Consider the following 17331-nt stretch of genomic DNA (forward strand, 5'->3'; position numbering starts at 1 on the left):
CTTGTGGAGCAGAAACTTGGGGTTTGCTACAGAGCTGTGTGAAGGGAAGCTGTGGAAGGGGAATGGAGGGGCTGTCCTAGCCTGGGAGCAGCTGTTTTTTTCCAAGTAGAGAAATTGGAGCTGGATGTGAGCTAAGGGAAGGGAGAAGGAGCAGTGCTTGCTATTGAAACAGAGCCCTTCACAAAAAATGGCAGCAACTCAGCCTCCTGGCTTTTGCTTCTTTAATATTTACTAGGCCTTTTTAGCGATTCCCTTGGTTGTATCACATTCTCTAATGGAATCTGGGTTTGGATTCCTACCTGGCTGACTCAGTATTTATACCTGGGCCCAATCTCTCTGTGGTGGTTTGACCTAGCTTGTTTAAAGAATTTATTTTTGACCTTACGCTAGGTAACTTGAAAGCAAGCAAGGCTAAATCACTTTGCAGGATTAATGATGTTTTGTGACTCCTGAAAATGAGCTGGCTTCTGTGTTTATAACTTCAATAATCTTGGTAATCTTGGAGATTGGGAGGAGTGGGAATTGGACAAGCTCTGTTACAGTTTGTTCTAGTTTCAGTTTTATCAGTGTGTTGATTTTGAACACTGTCTGTAGTAAAAAAAGCGTGAAATTTCTGAAATTTAGACTGTTTTCAGTTGTTTTGGCCTATCCTCCATAAAGCTCCTGGTGCCATGATTTACAAAAGGGCTTGATCATTTGAGGGGACATGGAAGCTAGAGACTCATCACTAAAATCTAGGGAAGCTAGGGGGAAAACGAACAAAATATTCTTGTCTGTTACCAGAAGCTGTTATTTTAAATTTTTTTTTTGTTTGTCCCTTCCATTTTTTTGAAGCTGCTGCTCTAGAACCTAGAGGTAGATTGTGGATGCTCTATATTTCTTCTATGAACTTTTATTTTAGGTGATGATTTCATCGTAAAATGCCATTATTTTGTGTGCTTTATGTTTGTTGCTGGTGTTCCTCTATAGATACTGGTCATAGCAGAGTAACATGCTGATGAACAGTGCTTGAAAGGCATATGTGTCATATACTGTTAATGCTTTATTAATAATCAGCATTGATAGTCTTACTATTAGTAGTGATGTTTCCTTGCAGTTTCAGTCACATTTAGTGCCAGTTCTTGGAATAGGTACTTCATGAAAGACTAGGAGTAAAACTTTGGATCTTTTATGAATCTTTTTATTTATATTTGTTTTTTATCTGGTTGAAGCACATGAGCAAGACTGAAGACCCGTGTTCAGTGCTTTGCAACAGCCTTGTATAACCTTGCTAAAAGAGAAGCCAAGTGACTTGTCCCCTTTGTAAAATACAGATTAGAGAAACTGTGTTCTATTTGTAGACTTCAGAATTATTGAGTGGAAGGTGCTAGAGGAAACCAAAGTGATATCCTCTGCAGTGTTGTTACTCTGCCAAAGCTTTTGGTGAATTTTAGGTTTATTTCTGATACAATCTGTTTACTCTTAGCCCATTGGATCCTCTGTGCTTTTCAGAGAAGACCTAGTTTGGACTTGCACTGTTTTTCATATAACTTTCCTAAACAGGTTACATTCATTAAAGTGAGAGCTGGGATGAAAGGTTGTGAAATGCTTCCTTTGCAATTACTTCAGGTTCATATTTAAAAAAAAAAACATACAAAGGGTTTTATCTATTTTGCTCTAACATGAAAGTCTACACTCTTTTGATTCTGGCCACCTGCACTGGGAGTCTGTCGGAACTCCCCATCCGCCTGGGGCTCCTGCAAGGCCATTCCTTCCACAGGTGTGGTACCCTCAGCCCTTCTCTGCCCATTACTTCTCAAAGCTTCAAGGAGTAAACAGGGACTAAAGACAGGCACTTTAGAGGTGGTACAGTCTGATGCCTAAGATCTCATGTCTTGCTCAGACTGCTTTTACTACATCATAAATACTTTGCCGAGCATATTATTTTACATATGTTCTCTTTAGATTGTAAAACCTGTAAAATAGGTTACATGAACAACTTTGTGCAGTTCCCTTGGATGGAGTTGTTTCTATTCTCAATTCTATTGAAATTTTCTTTCTTTTTGTCCGGCTGTCTTTGTGAAACCTGCATGATATTGTGGCTTCTTTTGAAGGTAAAATTGTCAAGCTTTTTTCCCCTCTCTCCCCAGGCTTCTTAAATCAGTCTTCAAACAGATGAGCTTGGAGGAGTCCTTAACCTGGCTGAGTGTAGCATTTTGCATTAAAAACAATGAAATGTTTCCCATGTTGGGAGAGCTTTGATCTTTCGTGAAACTTAAGGTTTGCCTGAAGTAATACTCCTGTAGTGAACTTTATGGTTTTGTTTTTCTGCTATATCATACAGGAAATACAGTTTATTCCTGTAGAAGATGCAGGTTCAGTGGAACTGGTATTGCAGAATCATTCAGTATGTGAATCTAAAGTTAAATGAAGAAAACACAAATACTTTGTTAATGTCCAGATTTGCATCATCAGGTTGTACTTTTTTTGATGTGTTTTAGTGGGGGGGGGGGAAATGCTTATCTCAGTCTATTAGGTGGTCCTGTGGTTGAAGGTGTAGGATTTGAATTCTCTAGTTATTACCATGTTCCTAAATATTTTTAATGATTAGCTGTAGAGAGAGGAAGTCTTTATGCAGTTTTGTTGCATGTGGCATTGGTTTAATCTAGAACTTTTCATTTGTATTTCTTACGATTAAAGTAATGTTCCTGGAAGTAGGACAATACTTTAGAGACCATACTGAGATTGCTTTTGAGTAAGGAAAACACAGTATGTGTTTCTACTCCATTTGTTTTGTTTAATGTTTTGAGGATGGTGGATGTATAGTAATATTGAATGAAGAGTATGGCTTCAGAAACCTTTTTGCTTCCTCTTCCAGTTTGTTTCTCAATGGTAATTGAATTGTGGCTATTTTGTCCCTAACACTTGGGTTCATATTATCACATTATCCACGTTGTTCCGTATTTGAAAGCTATTACTGATTTAATTTTTTCTCTCTGCTCTTACTTTCTTCTTTGATTTTCAAAATCTCATGTTGTCTTACACACAGTTTCAGCAACAGTAATGTGAAAGGAATGTTGGTGCCAAACCTTGCTCTTCTGTTGGGCTGTACATAGTATATTGTATTCAAGAAACTCTGGTCCATGCTTTTGATAGGTTGTGCCCCAAGGGATGGATGTCTGCTTTTATTTCAGCTTTCAGTCACACATTCTTGAGATCACTGACTTGTGATCCATTTTTGAGACTGACATAAGAGAGACCTAAGTTAGTGGTGTTAACTTTGGGTGACTAAGTGTGAAGAGGGGGAACAGTACCGCACTTCCTGGTCTTGTGCTTCGCTTTCTTTTATTAGCCGCTGAATGAATTTCTGAATGTTTTGAACGTGGGGAAGTGCCAAGGGGTAGCTGTCTGAAATTTGTTTTAGAGAAGGAGTTGAATAGAGTTATGAGGTTGGTGAAGGTAAGTTAATGAGTATGTAAAAGTGTTGTTTTTTTCCTCAGTGTTTGAGAAAACACTATCTGATACATGTCTTCAGCGTGTTGGGTTTCTTTGCTGTTTCTTGATGTCCAGATTAGCAGCAATGCCCAGGAACTCTTCTTTGCATCTTAGGAAAAGATGCTTATTATCTTTTTTGAATAGTTCTCTGTTAATGACTGCAAGTATAAAACTCATTTCAACTTCATACCTGTACTCCAGTTTTTGTTGTTTACCATTTTATCTATTGTACTAGTGTATGTTTCTGGATTTCGTCCCAGTGACTTTTGCCCTACTTGATTTAATTGAAGATTCCCTTGATTTTCTCTATATTACTGTTGGAGCAGAAATGCTAGAGGTTAAGAGTTGTCTCTAATGAAGCTTGTGGGGTGTTTTTAATAGCAGCTTTTGTTATAGGACTTTCTTGCCTTTTTACTTCACTTAATCATGGGCTGGGCTAGGTTGACAGGGACTCCTGGAGTGTTCTAGTCTCCCCTTGCTCAAGCAGGGCCAGCTACAGCAGGTTGCCCAGGACTGCGTCTGAATGTCTTTTGAATATCTCCAATGGACACGCTGCCACCTCACTGGGCAACCTGTGCTGCGCCAGTGCTTGCTTGACCTCAGGGCACAAAAGCATTCCCTGATGCTCACAGGAAGCCTCCCGTGTGTCAGCCCATTGGCTCTGGTCCTGTCACTGGGCACTGCTGAAAATAGCCTGGCTCTGTCTGTGTACCTTTCCTTCAGGTATTTACATACGTTGGTGCGGCACCACATCCCCCCCAAGCTTTTTTCTCTGGGTTCAGCTACTTGACATAGTCATATCTGTAGTCCTTCAGGCAAATTCAACACTTATGTCTTTACTGGCCTTTGAGAAAGAGGTGGATTAAGCATTGAATTTAGTATGGATGATGTGATATTCTCAGTAATTCATGATTCTTGATTGGTGGAGAAATGGGTAGGTTTAGAGAAAGGACTGTGAAAATGCAGTTAGATGCATATTACAAATCTGAATAACTTCTGTGCTTGCAAATGAGGAGTAATTAACTGTCCTGGTTCTAGCTGAATTGAAGACAATAATTCAGTCTGTGAGGGAAGAAACAGGTCGAACACTTGATTGTCTAATAGTGATAAAATTGCCCAAGTCCTTTGTATGTTCTGTCTAGGAATTGTGTGGATTGTAAGTGATGACTTAATGTCCAATACAGCATTTAGGAGAGGTTAGACTGAGTTCTTAATGTACTTCTGCATGTTGAACTGTCCATTTTATGAAGCTGTGAACATCAAAATTATTTTTAAAAGTACTTTTAAATGAGACTAAAGCCCAAACTTTGCGGAATTACATGAGTCCTAGTGAATTAGAAGGCAACTGGACCAGCCTAGTTTTTGTACTCTTGCAAGTCCAGACACCTTCCCCAAAAACCCCAAGACCCCCACAACTGTAGAGAAAGGTTGAAATAAAGTTAGATGGTTAAAATTACTTTCATAGCTAGGGTTATTGAGTCTGGGAAGTGCTGGAATGACTCTTGTAGAACAGTCATCCAAAATGAAGCATCACTGAGGTGTAGTTTCTGCTAGGAAACCTGCCTCAAATATTTGGATGACTTTGCTCCCTTGCTGATTCTGTGGGTTGTTAGGGAGTGCTTTTCAGAACTTTGGCCATGAGAGGGAGCAAAGCAAGAATGTATGACTTTTATATTTGTTCTCCATAAACAAATCCATTAAAATGACTGATCAAGAGAAGATATTCAAGTGTTTCATTAGTTATGAAATGACTCACCCACTATAAAAGATGATAAAACATAGTGCAAGAAATTGCAGAACCATCCCTTTTCAGTTAATTTTAGTCCTTAAGTAAAAATTGAACACAAAAACATATTGAGTGAGGCATCTTGCCTTTCAGGCAAAAACAAGCTGATTTTGAACATTTGAGTCAGGCTGTGGTAACTAAAGGCCTTTCCACCCAGCAAAAAAGCAAGTAGCTGTTTGGAGCTGGAACTAAATGTAGGGGAAAACAAGTGAAAGAGTTGAGCAATTGGAGTCAGCATCATTTTCCTTCTTGAGACTTTGTTTAGGAGTGGTGAGAGGCCAGGAACTGGTTTTATGGTTGTAGGTCCCCTTTTTTGACAGACCCTGATTGAAAAGCTGACATACAGTTCTTCCTCCTTTTCCAGTGTCTGCCCAGTACTGGAGAAAAGTTAGGATCAGCAGTTAACATGGACTTTCAGTGATACGTTCTGTGACTCAACAGACAGGTTCTAATGCAGTGTGTAGAGGGAGAAGGACAGAATGAGTTGCTTGTGGAGGAGCAGGAGGAGGATGTGGCTTGGGGGTAGTTATAAGACAGGTTTGGAGTGAGGGGAAAAAAGGGAAAGAGTTTGGTATTCTTGATCTTGATATGATAGTTTGCTACTTTGATTTGTTTGTTCAGATTATTCAGAGTCAGGTTCATATTCAGAATCAGTAATGCTGGGGAACCTTAGGTGTGTCTTAACAAACAACCAAAATTCCTGCTTTGATGAACTGCACTGAAAGTGAGTAATGAAATAATGCTGGGAATGACCAGCCCTGGTGGAATACTTGGGGAAGAGAAAGGGGTCTCTTGTTCTCAACATCCCTTTTGGCTGTTAAATCTGCCTGGTGGATTATTTGACACTATGTTTCAGGCCTTTGAAATGGTGTTTCTCTGTTAGTGTGTAGTGGCTGGGTCTCTGGTAATATCAAATGCAAAGTTGTGAGATTGTTTTTTGCATCTTACTTTTGGTATTCCTACAGATGTGTTTTTGTTTTGCATTTATGGCTATGTGTAGTGCAGCATCGACAACTTGCTGTATTCCCCAGAAGTTTATATCTGAACAGATACACTGATAAGACTGTGAAAGATTTTTTTAAGGTAATTTTTTTTTTCTTTTTTAAAAGAGAAATGTTGAAGGGGATAAACTATCTCTTCTGGCACTCAGTAATTCTGAGGAAAGTTAATTCTCTTGGTAGATTCACTTAGTCGTTCTGTTGAATAAAATAAGAACATTACCACCTCTTACATTTCCTGAAAAGTCTGAACTTCACACTTCTCAAGTTCTCTGCCAGGTGAAGTGACCTCATGTAAGCATAGGTCAAACACTGTGCTAAACTTTGCTGAAATATATATGTGAACTTCATTGATTGTGTCACAGTTAAAACCTAAAAGCGTCATTCTGGAAACATGGCAAAGCCTGAAAATAGAGCTTCACACTAGGCTAGTTTATCTAAATGCATGTTTGGGTATTATAACTATTGTATTTTATACTGGTATGGTATTTATGGCTAGAGAGGTGTTGGGCTCTGCTTTCCTGATATCTTAAAGACCAGCTGGGAGGAAGTGGTATGTTTAGTTCTTCCAGGACTCGGTGTGCATTGACCTCCCAAGCATTAAGCTTCAGGGATGTATCAAAGCTTGTTGAAATACTGACCTATAATATGTATTCGTCATCTGTCTTTTTCAGAAGTTATGTATATATATTTAAAATTACCCAAATTTCTATTAAAAAAAAAAAAAAGTGGAAATAACCCCTCAATTTAACTTACCAAAAAAAAAAAAAAAAAAAAGGATCTCTATTAAGCTTTTTGAATTTAAAAGAAAAAAAAGTTCTCCAAAAGCTCATCTTGAAGAAGATGATGGGAATGTTTTCCAGTGTATTAAATTCAAAACATCAGAGCTCCAAGAGTCTTGAGGTTTACCAAAACATAACATATGTTTCTGGAACTTACACTTTCAAGTCTTTTTCAGCAATTGGATATCTCACTAAAGGTCTAGAAGAGTGCAGCTAAAGTAATACTTGTTTGTAGTGTGAGAATTTTAGTTTGACATCAGTGTACTTCTAACTGTTCAACAACTTGCATTTCAGTTATTGTAAAATGTTTGCTGACAAGCAAGTTTCAGATAAATATTTATTTAATTTGAGTTGCCTCTGAAGTAAAATTACAGCCTTTAGTGTGTTCACATTAGTTTGTAAGGTGAATTTTTTTATTTTTTTGATTCACCAGGTTTGTTTCATCCTAGTTTTTCTTCTCACTTAGTGTTGTTGCATTCCTTGGGCTCTGTTTTATTCCTCATTTGAATTTGGTAGGAACTGATAAATCAGTCAAACAAAGGTTTGTGTTCTCAAATGTACTTGCAGATTAGAATATACATTAAAGTAGAACATTTAATGTATATTCTCAGATATGGAAGGCCTTACCCTTGGTGCTGTGTGTACTAGGAATTTTCTGGGTTTTGTTTGTTCTGTATATGACATTTGAAATTTTAGAATGGTTTTAAGGAAAGTTATGTCTCTGGCTCTTAGAATGAGATAATTCATTTAAACATGCTTTTTCCTTCCCTTTCTTCTTTTTCTGGCAAAATAAAATCTAAAAATGTTTTTCTTGGAGGTATTTGCAACTCTTCAAATGGACTTTCATGAATAAGTGGAAGTAAAAATTCTGCTCTTTTAAGTTGCTGTTTTCAGCAGTTGTATGTGTACTCTGCAATGTTTAAATGTAGTGTATTGAGAGTTGTTTTTTCCCATTCTATCAGTCCCTTGCATTTGATCCTGCAAAGAAATCCCTATGATGTAGCTGCGAGCTCACAGTATCTTCCAACAAATCTTAAAAACTCAGACTTCATGGCAGTGTTCTTTTGAATATCAAAACTAAGGTCATGCTAACACCTGCTTCCTTAGAGTTTTAGAGCATAGCAGTAGGGTTGGTAAGTACGGTTTTTCTAATATTAGACATCAAAAACTGGAGGAACCAAAAGGACAGTACCTACTTAGATGAGGCTTGTATACTTTCAAAGAAACTACCCTAAACCCCTGCAGAACAGCAAGTTTCAGTGTTTTGAAGGTGAAACAATGAGCAGCTTTTTAGCCATTTACTTTCTGCTGATTGCAGTTTGGGGTGAATGCTCTCTTGTACTTTTTCCTCTGATCAGAGGAGGTATGTCGCATTCTTCCTTTTAAATTTTTATTTTCACTTTATTCTACTGATTCAAGTTCTTACTAGTTTTCAAAAAGCCATGTTTTGGACAGTGTACTCATTGAACTTGAAAAACAGTCTTGTGTTAAATTGAAAACACATTTAAGGCATCATACTGTTCTGCATTTTAAATTTGCCTACCATTGGTTTCTGAATTTATTTACAGTGTCATCTTGGCTTTTTCAGCAAGTGTGCCTAACAGCCCCCTGCTGTGCTAGAATTTTTAAACAACACTCTGTAAATGACTGAAAATGATTACTGTGTTTAAAAAGCTGTTACTTAGGTTTGTAATGCAATTTTTAGAACTTGTAATATTTTATCTTGGTTATTCCTTGTTCATCCTTTGGTTGATTTCTGTGTACATACAGCTTTCTGATTTGGTTTGAGAGAACTGATGTTTACAACATGTCTTCTGCTGAAATGGTTTTCAAGATTGTTGTTGTCAAACCATTTGTTTATTGAAGTTTTTATAGATGCAGTATGCTCTCTGTAGCTGGTACCTGAAATATTTTAATGCTGTTGCTAGAGTTGAACACTGCAGGCAGGTAGCAAAACGTGTATTCCAGGTGCAGTCTCAGAATTCATATGTGTATTGAGGGTGAGGTGTACAGTGAGTATAAATAAGCTGTTTCCGGAGCTAAGATGTGTAGAGTACAAGTCTTATTCAAGTTTTGGTTACAAGTCTAGATTACAAGTTTTATTTCAAAAGTGAGTAACTTCATCTTGCAGGAAAGTGCTTGGTCTTTCCGATTTCCGGTGGTAAAATGGACAGGTGACTGCTATCTTCTTGGAATGCTTTAGAAAACAGATTTTCTACTTAGGCATTTTAATATTGCCTTGCACAGCATATAAACCTGGCGTGCTTGTGTGGAATCGGGGGTTGTGATTCGTTACTATGCTGTACTCAACTAACTCAGAATACAAAAATATTATAAAAGGGCATGTTAACTTTATGAAGATAAAGGAATACATTAATGTGAAAGGAATTTTTTAATGGCCAAATAAATAGGAAGTTTTGAAGAAAAGCTCTATATACTTTTTCAGATTTTGCAAACTTAAAAAGAAAATATTACTCTTGGCCTTTTGTGAATTTTGTTGTGAGCTAGTTTGGCTTGGAAAGAAGTGGTGGAGGAGAGAGACAGAAAACACAAACAACATTTAAGTCAGATTTGCAGAGAAAGGTGCAGATGGAGCTAGGACAGTGGCTGTGGGTCCTTGAAGCAGCATATGGTTTGTTCTTCACCCCATTTATGTTAGAGAGAAAGTAAATACTGAATTAAATGCAGTAAAACTTCAGGCAATTGAATGCTTTATGTGAGCACCTTGTCTCTGGTATTTTCTTCAGAAAGTTTAAGAAACTAAGAAGTGAGAGATTAATTTAATTTTGATTTAACTTACAGGATGAGAACATCCTGGATGACTGTATTCCTGATGTTAGATTGGAATTCTGCATACAGGGCTCTTTATTTGCTTGTTACTTTCTAGCATGTTTTAAGTTTGAGGTTGTAAAGATAGTTAATCCTTCATCTCTTTCGATAGTTTGGTATCATTTTGGAACAGATGAGATAGACCTGACCTCACCTGAATTCTAGAATGACAGAATGAGTGAATTTATGCATGACACCAAGTAGAGAAACTGTGATTGTGAGGAAAATAATGCTCAAAATCAAGTGGGAAAGCTTGGAGTAAAAGAAGTTTTCTGACTGAAGCAAATTAACATGAGGATTTACAGAGGAAAGTTGTCAAACCTGCTTGTTTAAAGCTAGACAAAATGGTAACAGTGGTTGTGACTGTAGAAAGAGCAATCCAGAGGTGGCAAAAAAATGGAAGTGATCTTTGATGGCTTTCAGTTCTTTGTGCTGTTTCAGTTGTTTCTTGTCTCTGAGCACCTGATAGTAAGTTAGTAAAAGGATTTCACTCACTTCTCACAGCGTTTTTGAAAAGCTAAACTGAGAGAAATGGCTGATAGTTTTCATTAAAATGTTATGCACAGGGACTGTGAAGAAAAGAAATGGTTAACACTGCCTTACAAACTGTTATTTCTTTTCCTCCTTCTGAAACTTTATATTCAGAGTCACGGCAAAAAAAAAGCCTTTTTTATTTTGGTGAATACTCCTGCCTAAGATGAGTCTTGAGAAATACCATCATCTGGGGCAAATATATAGAAAGATGTTCTGGAATATTTTGCTTTATTTAAAAGAGTGTTTTTCAGTGAGACTCCTGCTTTTCTTTGGTCTTCTGAATTTATGAACAAGGCCTGATTTGTGCTGATGGTCTTCCCTTGGTGTCTAGTTCAAGGGTTGGGCTCTGTACAGGTGTGGGAATGATACTGAGCTCTTTGGTGTTGCCACTAAAACTGAAACAAAAATCACAAATCTGCTATCACATATTATAGATAAAACCTTACTGATTACAAAGTGTATTTCCTTTTATATCACTCATGGCTTGTAATTTCAGCATTGCTTTTTGTTGTGAGTGTTGTAATGTGATCTGATGAGTGGTGTAAGTGTGAATTAATCCTGCCCTCCAAAACTTTTCTGTGGTGGCACTTTCTACTTCATCCCTCATTGTCAATTCTAGTGTGAATTAAATAGGTGCCCCTTTTTTCTGATGCAGCGGAGTGTGTTTCCGCAAGTGTGAGAACGTCTCTGCTCTTGCTCAGCTATTTTTAGTCCTCTTGCTTGTATCTGTTTCTATTCAAAGAATTCCTTTGGAAGCTGTTCCAGGAGAGAGTGGTTTGGTGACACTGGAGGGGGCAGGGAAAGCGCAAGCACGGAGTGTGTTCGTGATCTGGCAGTGAGACGTCCGATGTGCAGCGCTGCTTCCTGTGTGCCACCTTGTTTTCGAGCTTCCTGTTCCAAGAGAATTCCCCCTGCTGTGTATTGTCCTGGCAGGTGTTACCTGATTCTTGGTGTAATTTGGAGCACCTGGGTTTCTACTTGAATCTTCTTACTCGGTTTGTTTTTCTGTGGAAACAGCAATTCATTTTAGGGGCTGTTCAGGTATTGGCTATTGTATCAGAATAGGTAACTAAAGTATGCATTTTTACAGTTTAATAGCCAAAGCCAACAGTTCCCAGTATTTGTTTTTCCCTGCTCTTTTTTTTTTTTTTTTTTTTTTTTCTGATAATGGCTTATTCTGGGTTACCTTTCCTAGTAAATAGGCTTAAAAGTTTTCATTTGTTATTTAACAGCCTTTTTTTTTTTTTTTTTTTTGTGGTTGCATGCATTACACATCTTGTGAGTACAGGTAGCTGTTGATTATAATGGTAGTGTTAAGTGAGGATGATCCAGTGAAAATTTTGTTTTGTTTTAACTGTTGTATCTTAGAGTTGGCAGTACTGACACGTTGGAAGCCTAAGTGTTGCATGTGCTGACAGCCCAAGCTTTAACTGTTCTGAAAGTGTCCTGCTGACATTGTCAGAATAGGAGCAGGGAACAGTGGTTTTGAGACAAGTCAGTCATGGTTAATACAGGAAGGTCATCAACCCAGTGCAGCTTTAGTGGTGTACTTCAGTCTTATCTGAGATGCTTTGGCCAGTTAAGTATTTTTTTGTGTTGTAGTATTGATGGCTTAAGCAGAATGTGGCCTGAGATCATATGTCCTTTCATGTATTCTTTGAAGAGTACATCTGTAACTTGTGTACTTGGTACTCTGCGGCTGTTTCCTCACCTACATCTCACCTGGCCTTTTTGCTGACCCCAGAGTTCATCTCAGGCTGGAAAGCTGTGCAAATTATTGCAGTCTGAAGAGGCTTTGCCTTGTGATTCTTTTAGTGGAGGGAGCCATTCAAAGAACTTCCAAGTTACCCGGCCCTGTTTTCCTCAATTAATTTGTCTGGGTTTCCTCCTTTCCCTGTCAGAGGGGACGCTGTGAGTTTTAATGAGCTGGCAGAGTGAACAAACCTTGTCAAGGTGGGGCTTTTGATACGGAATGGGTGGATGTTTAATTGTGTTATTCCTTTAAAAGTGAAATCTGTAGATGATTGGCAAAAGCATTGAATATTTAGTTGTGTATACAAAACCATTAAAGATTGTTATGGGTGAATAAGTTGCTTTGGATTAGTTTGAATCTCTGTTTTATTGCCTGTGGGTGAATGTAAACATACACTTCTGCAGCTGGGGGAAAACTGTATTTTAGGTTGACATAAGCTGTATTAGTGTGGCTGTCCTAATGTTCATTATACCCTCCTCTTCTTTGGATAGAAGCACCTCCAAATTTTAAATATGCTTTTCACTGCAAGTTACGAGACATTAACAGGGATCGAAGAGGTTGAACATGAAGTGTTCCTCAGTAAACATGATAGAAGCCTCTTTTCCTGCAAAATAATTATATATTCAAATATATAGTTTTCTTCAAAACTTGGCTGGGAGGTTTTTTTGTTTTTAAAATGTCTACAGGGAATTATTTCTCATTTTTTGATTGTGCGCAGTGGGCTTGACCAGGATCAAGTCATGCTCTACTGGATCCTGGAAAAACAAAATGCATTTCTACCTATGCTGTAATGGTGCATGTCTGCTAAAAAGCAAGTTCCCCATTCCTTGTGAAGTTGATCCCTGTCCCTCCTGTCAGATTCAGCAGTTGTATAGCCACATAGTTTTCCTCTGGATAAGCTTGTTGAACTGACTGATTGTTTTGTTTTAGAGGGTTTAGTTTGCTCCTGGGTGAGCTGACTGAACCGACTCCGTCTGCAGCTGCAGGTTCATTAGCCTGGGTGAAGAAAAGGAGCAATATTTTGTGGTTAAGGAGTGGGGGAGCAGGCCTGCCATTTCTGATGATTACTCACAGTTGTGTAGTGTTAGATGTGAGGTGATACTTGATTTTAGTGGAACGAACTGTTTGTGTTCTGCCCAAGCTATGGATTGAACTTTGAGTGAATGTACAGCCAGATCCCAAAGGGGAACTAAAACTCTAGTCATGTGGTTTTTTTGTCCTAAACTGTGCTCAGCCATCCTTTACTTGTGTGAGAGACTTCAAGAGGGCTGTGTTAGTTCTGGCTGCAGAGGATAATGATTTTCAACCCTGAAAAGCTTGCTAGTTTGGTTTCTTTTTCCCTGGCTGCAAGAAGCCTTTCCTTTACTAAATACTAGTTAATGTTTTTTCCATGCCTCCTAGTTAATGCAGTGAATAATTCAGTTGGAGTGTCTGTTGCAGGAGAGGACCAGGCTGTAATTTTGCCAGCTGCTGTGTTGTTGGAAGCTGTAGACACAATAGTGCCCTTCCAGTGGATGCTACTCAGGAAACTTTAGGATAGAAAACACCACGGGCCGTGCTTTTTCTGTTTTTCTTTGTGATTGTTCCAAAACCAGAGATATGAAGAGATTTGCAATACTGATGGTTCTTCACCACTTAATGTAGCAGTCATGGAATAAACAGCGAGTGTACTGTGTATTGATTTGGCTAGTATTTTCTTTTATCTCCTGAGGTTCCTTTCCTCCTGTCAAAAGAGAAAGTATTATGTTTGTGGGTGTACAAGCACCACCTCTGAGGCACTGTGTTCTCTGTATACTCCCTGACCTGAGATACTGATGGAGGTGACAGTTCAGGACAGCATGCTGTGTGGCCACTGATGAGACTCTTATCTGGTGGCTGTTAGAGAGGTTTCATGTAAGAAAGTCTTTTCTCTGACAGAGGGCAAGTAATAAGGGTCTTCTGTCAAAGATGGCAGGAACATGTATTTTTCCCTCCAGGTCTTAGAATATTTGGACAGGCGAAAACTTTTATTGAAATACTTCTCAGCAGACAAATATACTTGAAAAGTGAACTTGCTGTTACCTCTTCCTCACAGGATCCCCATGATGGCCGGTTGTCAAAGAGAATTCCTGTTTTCTATATATTTCATTTTTATTTGGACCTGTGCAACCTTTTTTTTTGTTCTGTTTTGGTTTTTTTCTTTGTTTCATGGCAACAACTGTGGTCTAATCTCTGTTATCTAGTTCTGATAGTCCAGAGCATGGTGCTTAGGAAACAATGTGCAGTTTGTCTGTCTCTCTCTGTTCCTTGAAGTTTCAGTACAGTTAATCATAACTGTTGGTACCTAGTGCATCTTGCACACCCTTGCAAACGTGGTTCTTACCATTAGTACAGGGAGCAGAACTTGATTCCTTGTAGATATTGACGTCTGAAACATAAGGTCAAGTCCTCTGAATGTTTTAGGACATTCACTGCCTTTGATTGTCCAGAGTCACTCAGGTGTGTTTGGACAGCAGTGGAGCTGGGTAAGTTTTGCTAACCAGTTTTTCACAAGTCTGAAGACTAACTTGGTTGTGTGGAAGATAAAGCCCTAGGTGGAAGTCAGTCAGGCTTCTCTGATTTTGGTGTGATTGATTGTCTCTTTTTTTTTTTTTTTTTTAAGTACCAGTTAAAGTTGAATTTCTTCCTTCAGAAATTTCTATATGAGTAAGGGTACTTGTTGCCTCAGAAGCTTCAATATTTTTAAAGAAATGATGAGGACAAGTCTGCAGGATGTTTATTGAGTGTAGCTGGCAGATTTGGTTAAAACTAGAGAATCACCAATATATACTGAAATGTGAAGCACATCTCTTAGGCAGAGACACTGGGATAATAGGAAAAAAAATAGATATTGTGAGAGGATTTAAAAAAATAATGTTAATTATAATACTTAACTATCATGGTTGAAACATGCTCTACTAGTGGAAAACATGCGCTGTTCAGTCCCTTGTCCACATCATGCCTTTGGGCTCTGCATATGTGACCAGCCTTTGCCTAACTCTAGTCTTTTGAGGATGAGCACTTTCTCTTCCAAAACTTCTTCCAAGTGCTGTCTTGTCTTTTATTTGTAAGACCTATTTGTATATTTCTTTGTCTTCCTTTGCATAGCATGTGTTCAGGAGTATTAATCCTTAAAATAAACTTTTTTTTTCTGGTTTTAAAGAAAAATTGTTGATTTTTGCAGATGGGGGTGTGTTCTTAGCTAGTTATAAATTGGCCTGGCAGGATAATCATTTCAAGTAACAACTCAGAGGGCTTTCAAAAGGTGAATAAGAATAGTCACTTGGTCATTGGCTGCAGTTTGTTAATATGACTCGAAGTTTATATATTAGTTTCTGTGTTTGTGCTCGTACTCATGCTGCTGCCAGCAATACTCTTTCCTTGGTAAAACATGGGAGCATGCAGGTAGTAAAATTTCTCTCTCTTTTGGTATTCTGCCAGTGAAGCAGGTCAATATTTTTCCTATTTACCATAGAAGACTGTAAGATGAGACGTGAATTCTCCCAGGAGCCATAAGCTCCTATAGTTCCTTGGGGCGATACAGACACTGAGTCATCAGCACGGCTCCTGAGGAACATGACTCTTGCAAACTCTTCCTGTTTCAAGCAGCAATGAAGATGGTGAAATGCTTTGGACAACAGCACTCGAGGGAAATGCATTACATTGATGCTTTGCAGATGTAATTTTTTTCCTCTGTTCTTCTTCCTCATGCTCATGTAACTCTACAGCTGTAGCAGTAAAATCTGACCTCACTGTACATGAGTAGTTATGCCCTCCTGAAGCAGTGTCCTGCAGCTTTTTCCCAACCCTGTCACTGTGAGAAATCCTTGACTGGTAGCTTTGTATTTTGAATATAAAAAAGCAGTCACACTTTTAAGGTGTTCACAGAGATCTTTGCATTGTTTCTTTATCACAGCTCCTTATCTGGGAATCAAGAAAGTAACTTTCTTGAGACTGCTTCAGGAAAGGAATTGAAACTGCAAATTTTTTTGCAGCTGATGGAAGTGAATATTTAACTTCTAGAGGAATATTGAAAGTCAGTTGCTATTGCCATGCCTGGTCAGTTCCTGGAAGTTCAGGAATAGATTTCCTGTGTTTTGGGGACTTGCAACCATGTCAAGTCAATTTTTATTCTCTGTATCTCTAGCTTTTCTGACTTCGTTGAGTCTAAAAGGCTTAAAGTTCTTGATGAAGGAAGGTTTAACAACAGATCACAGAAAACATTATGATAGCTTTAAAAACCTGCTTTTTATGTTGATATGTGTTCAATTAATCTTTGATTCTTTGCCTTCATCTTTTCCTTCTAAAATTCAACGCAAAAATACAACTAAATGTGTTGGATAAGACAAGGGGTGGAGGCTTTGAAGGGGGAAATTTGGTAGTTTTAGGAAGGGTTAAATTATAATACTTCGTTAATGCTTTTGTAAGCTGGAATAATCCTTGCCATTGCATGTTACACATTACTGGAGCTGCAATTGTAGTGTAGGTCCTTGGACTAAAACTCGCTGTACAGACAGAAAACTAAAACAAACAAAAGGTTGATATTTGGAATGGTTTTCATCTTGGATTCTTCTGTTGCTTTCCATTTTAAATGGAATTTTTAAAATGAAGTCTTAACTACTGATTAAGGCATTTTTATATTTTAGTTTTGTTTGGGTTTTGCCTTTTGTTTGTTTTTAGATTGGTAAAGACAGCCTTGGTCTGTGGGTACTAGATTCACTACAGTGAAAAAAGAAAAAAACGTTTACAGGGATCTTGTTCATCTTTGTTAATTGTCATGAGGGGATACAGCCACTTTCTTTACACAAGAGTTTTGGGAAGCCCTGTCTCCTTCTTTTATACTTTCTCCTTTTTTTTTACTAGTGCTCTATAGTAAAGTAAAGTATAGTGCTTTTACTAGTGTATAGAAAGTGGTGAAACTATTACTAGTTTCATTTAATGTTTTATATGTTTCTTCAAATACAGCTGTTTTGGTTGCTTATTAGAATTGCAGTGTCTGCAAGGTCAGATGTTAACTGCTGATGAGGGACTTTTGCACTGCCCCAGACCCTGACATGGAAACTGAAGCATCTGCTTCTCTGAGTATTTTTATCTTTATTAAACAGATTTTAATTAAGAGTTTTCTTCCTCACAGTCTCAAATCTTATTTCCTCATTT

The 17331-nt window shown here is 38.1% G+C and overlaps 1 protein-coding gene across 5 annotated transcripts in view; it reads left to right on the forward strand.

Moving 5' to 3' along the window:
- UBAP2 (ubiquitin associated protein 2) overlaps positions 1-17331 on the forward strand; it is a 63647-nt gene that overhangs the window by 1338 nt on the left and 44978 nt on the right. Inside the window, exon 2 of one of the 5 annotated variants that reach the window (XM_032095316.1) lies at positions 15650-15794. The exons of the other annotated variants lie outside the window; for them this stretch is intronic. The gene's annotated coding sequence lies outside the window, so the exon portion shown is untranslated. The remainder of the gene's footprint in view (positions 1-15649; positions 15795-17331) is intronic. 5 annotated transcript variants of the gene reach the window in all.

The sequence above is a fragment of the Corvus moneduloides genome, chromosome Z (genome assembly GCF_009650955.1).
Source record: "Corvus moneduloides isolate bCorMon1 chromosome Z, bCorMon1.pri, whole genome shotgun sequence".
NCBI classification, from domain to species: domain Eukaryota; kingdom Metazoa; phylum Chordata; class Aves; order Passeriformes; family Corvidae; genus Corvus; species Corvus moneduloides.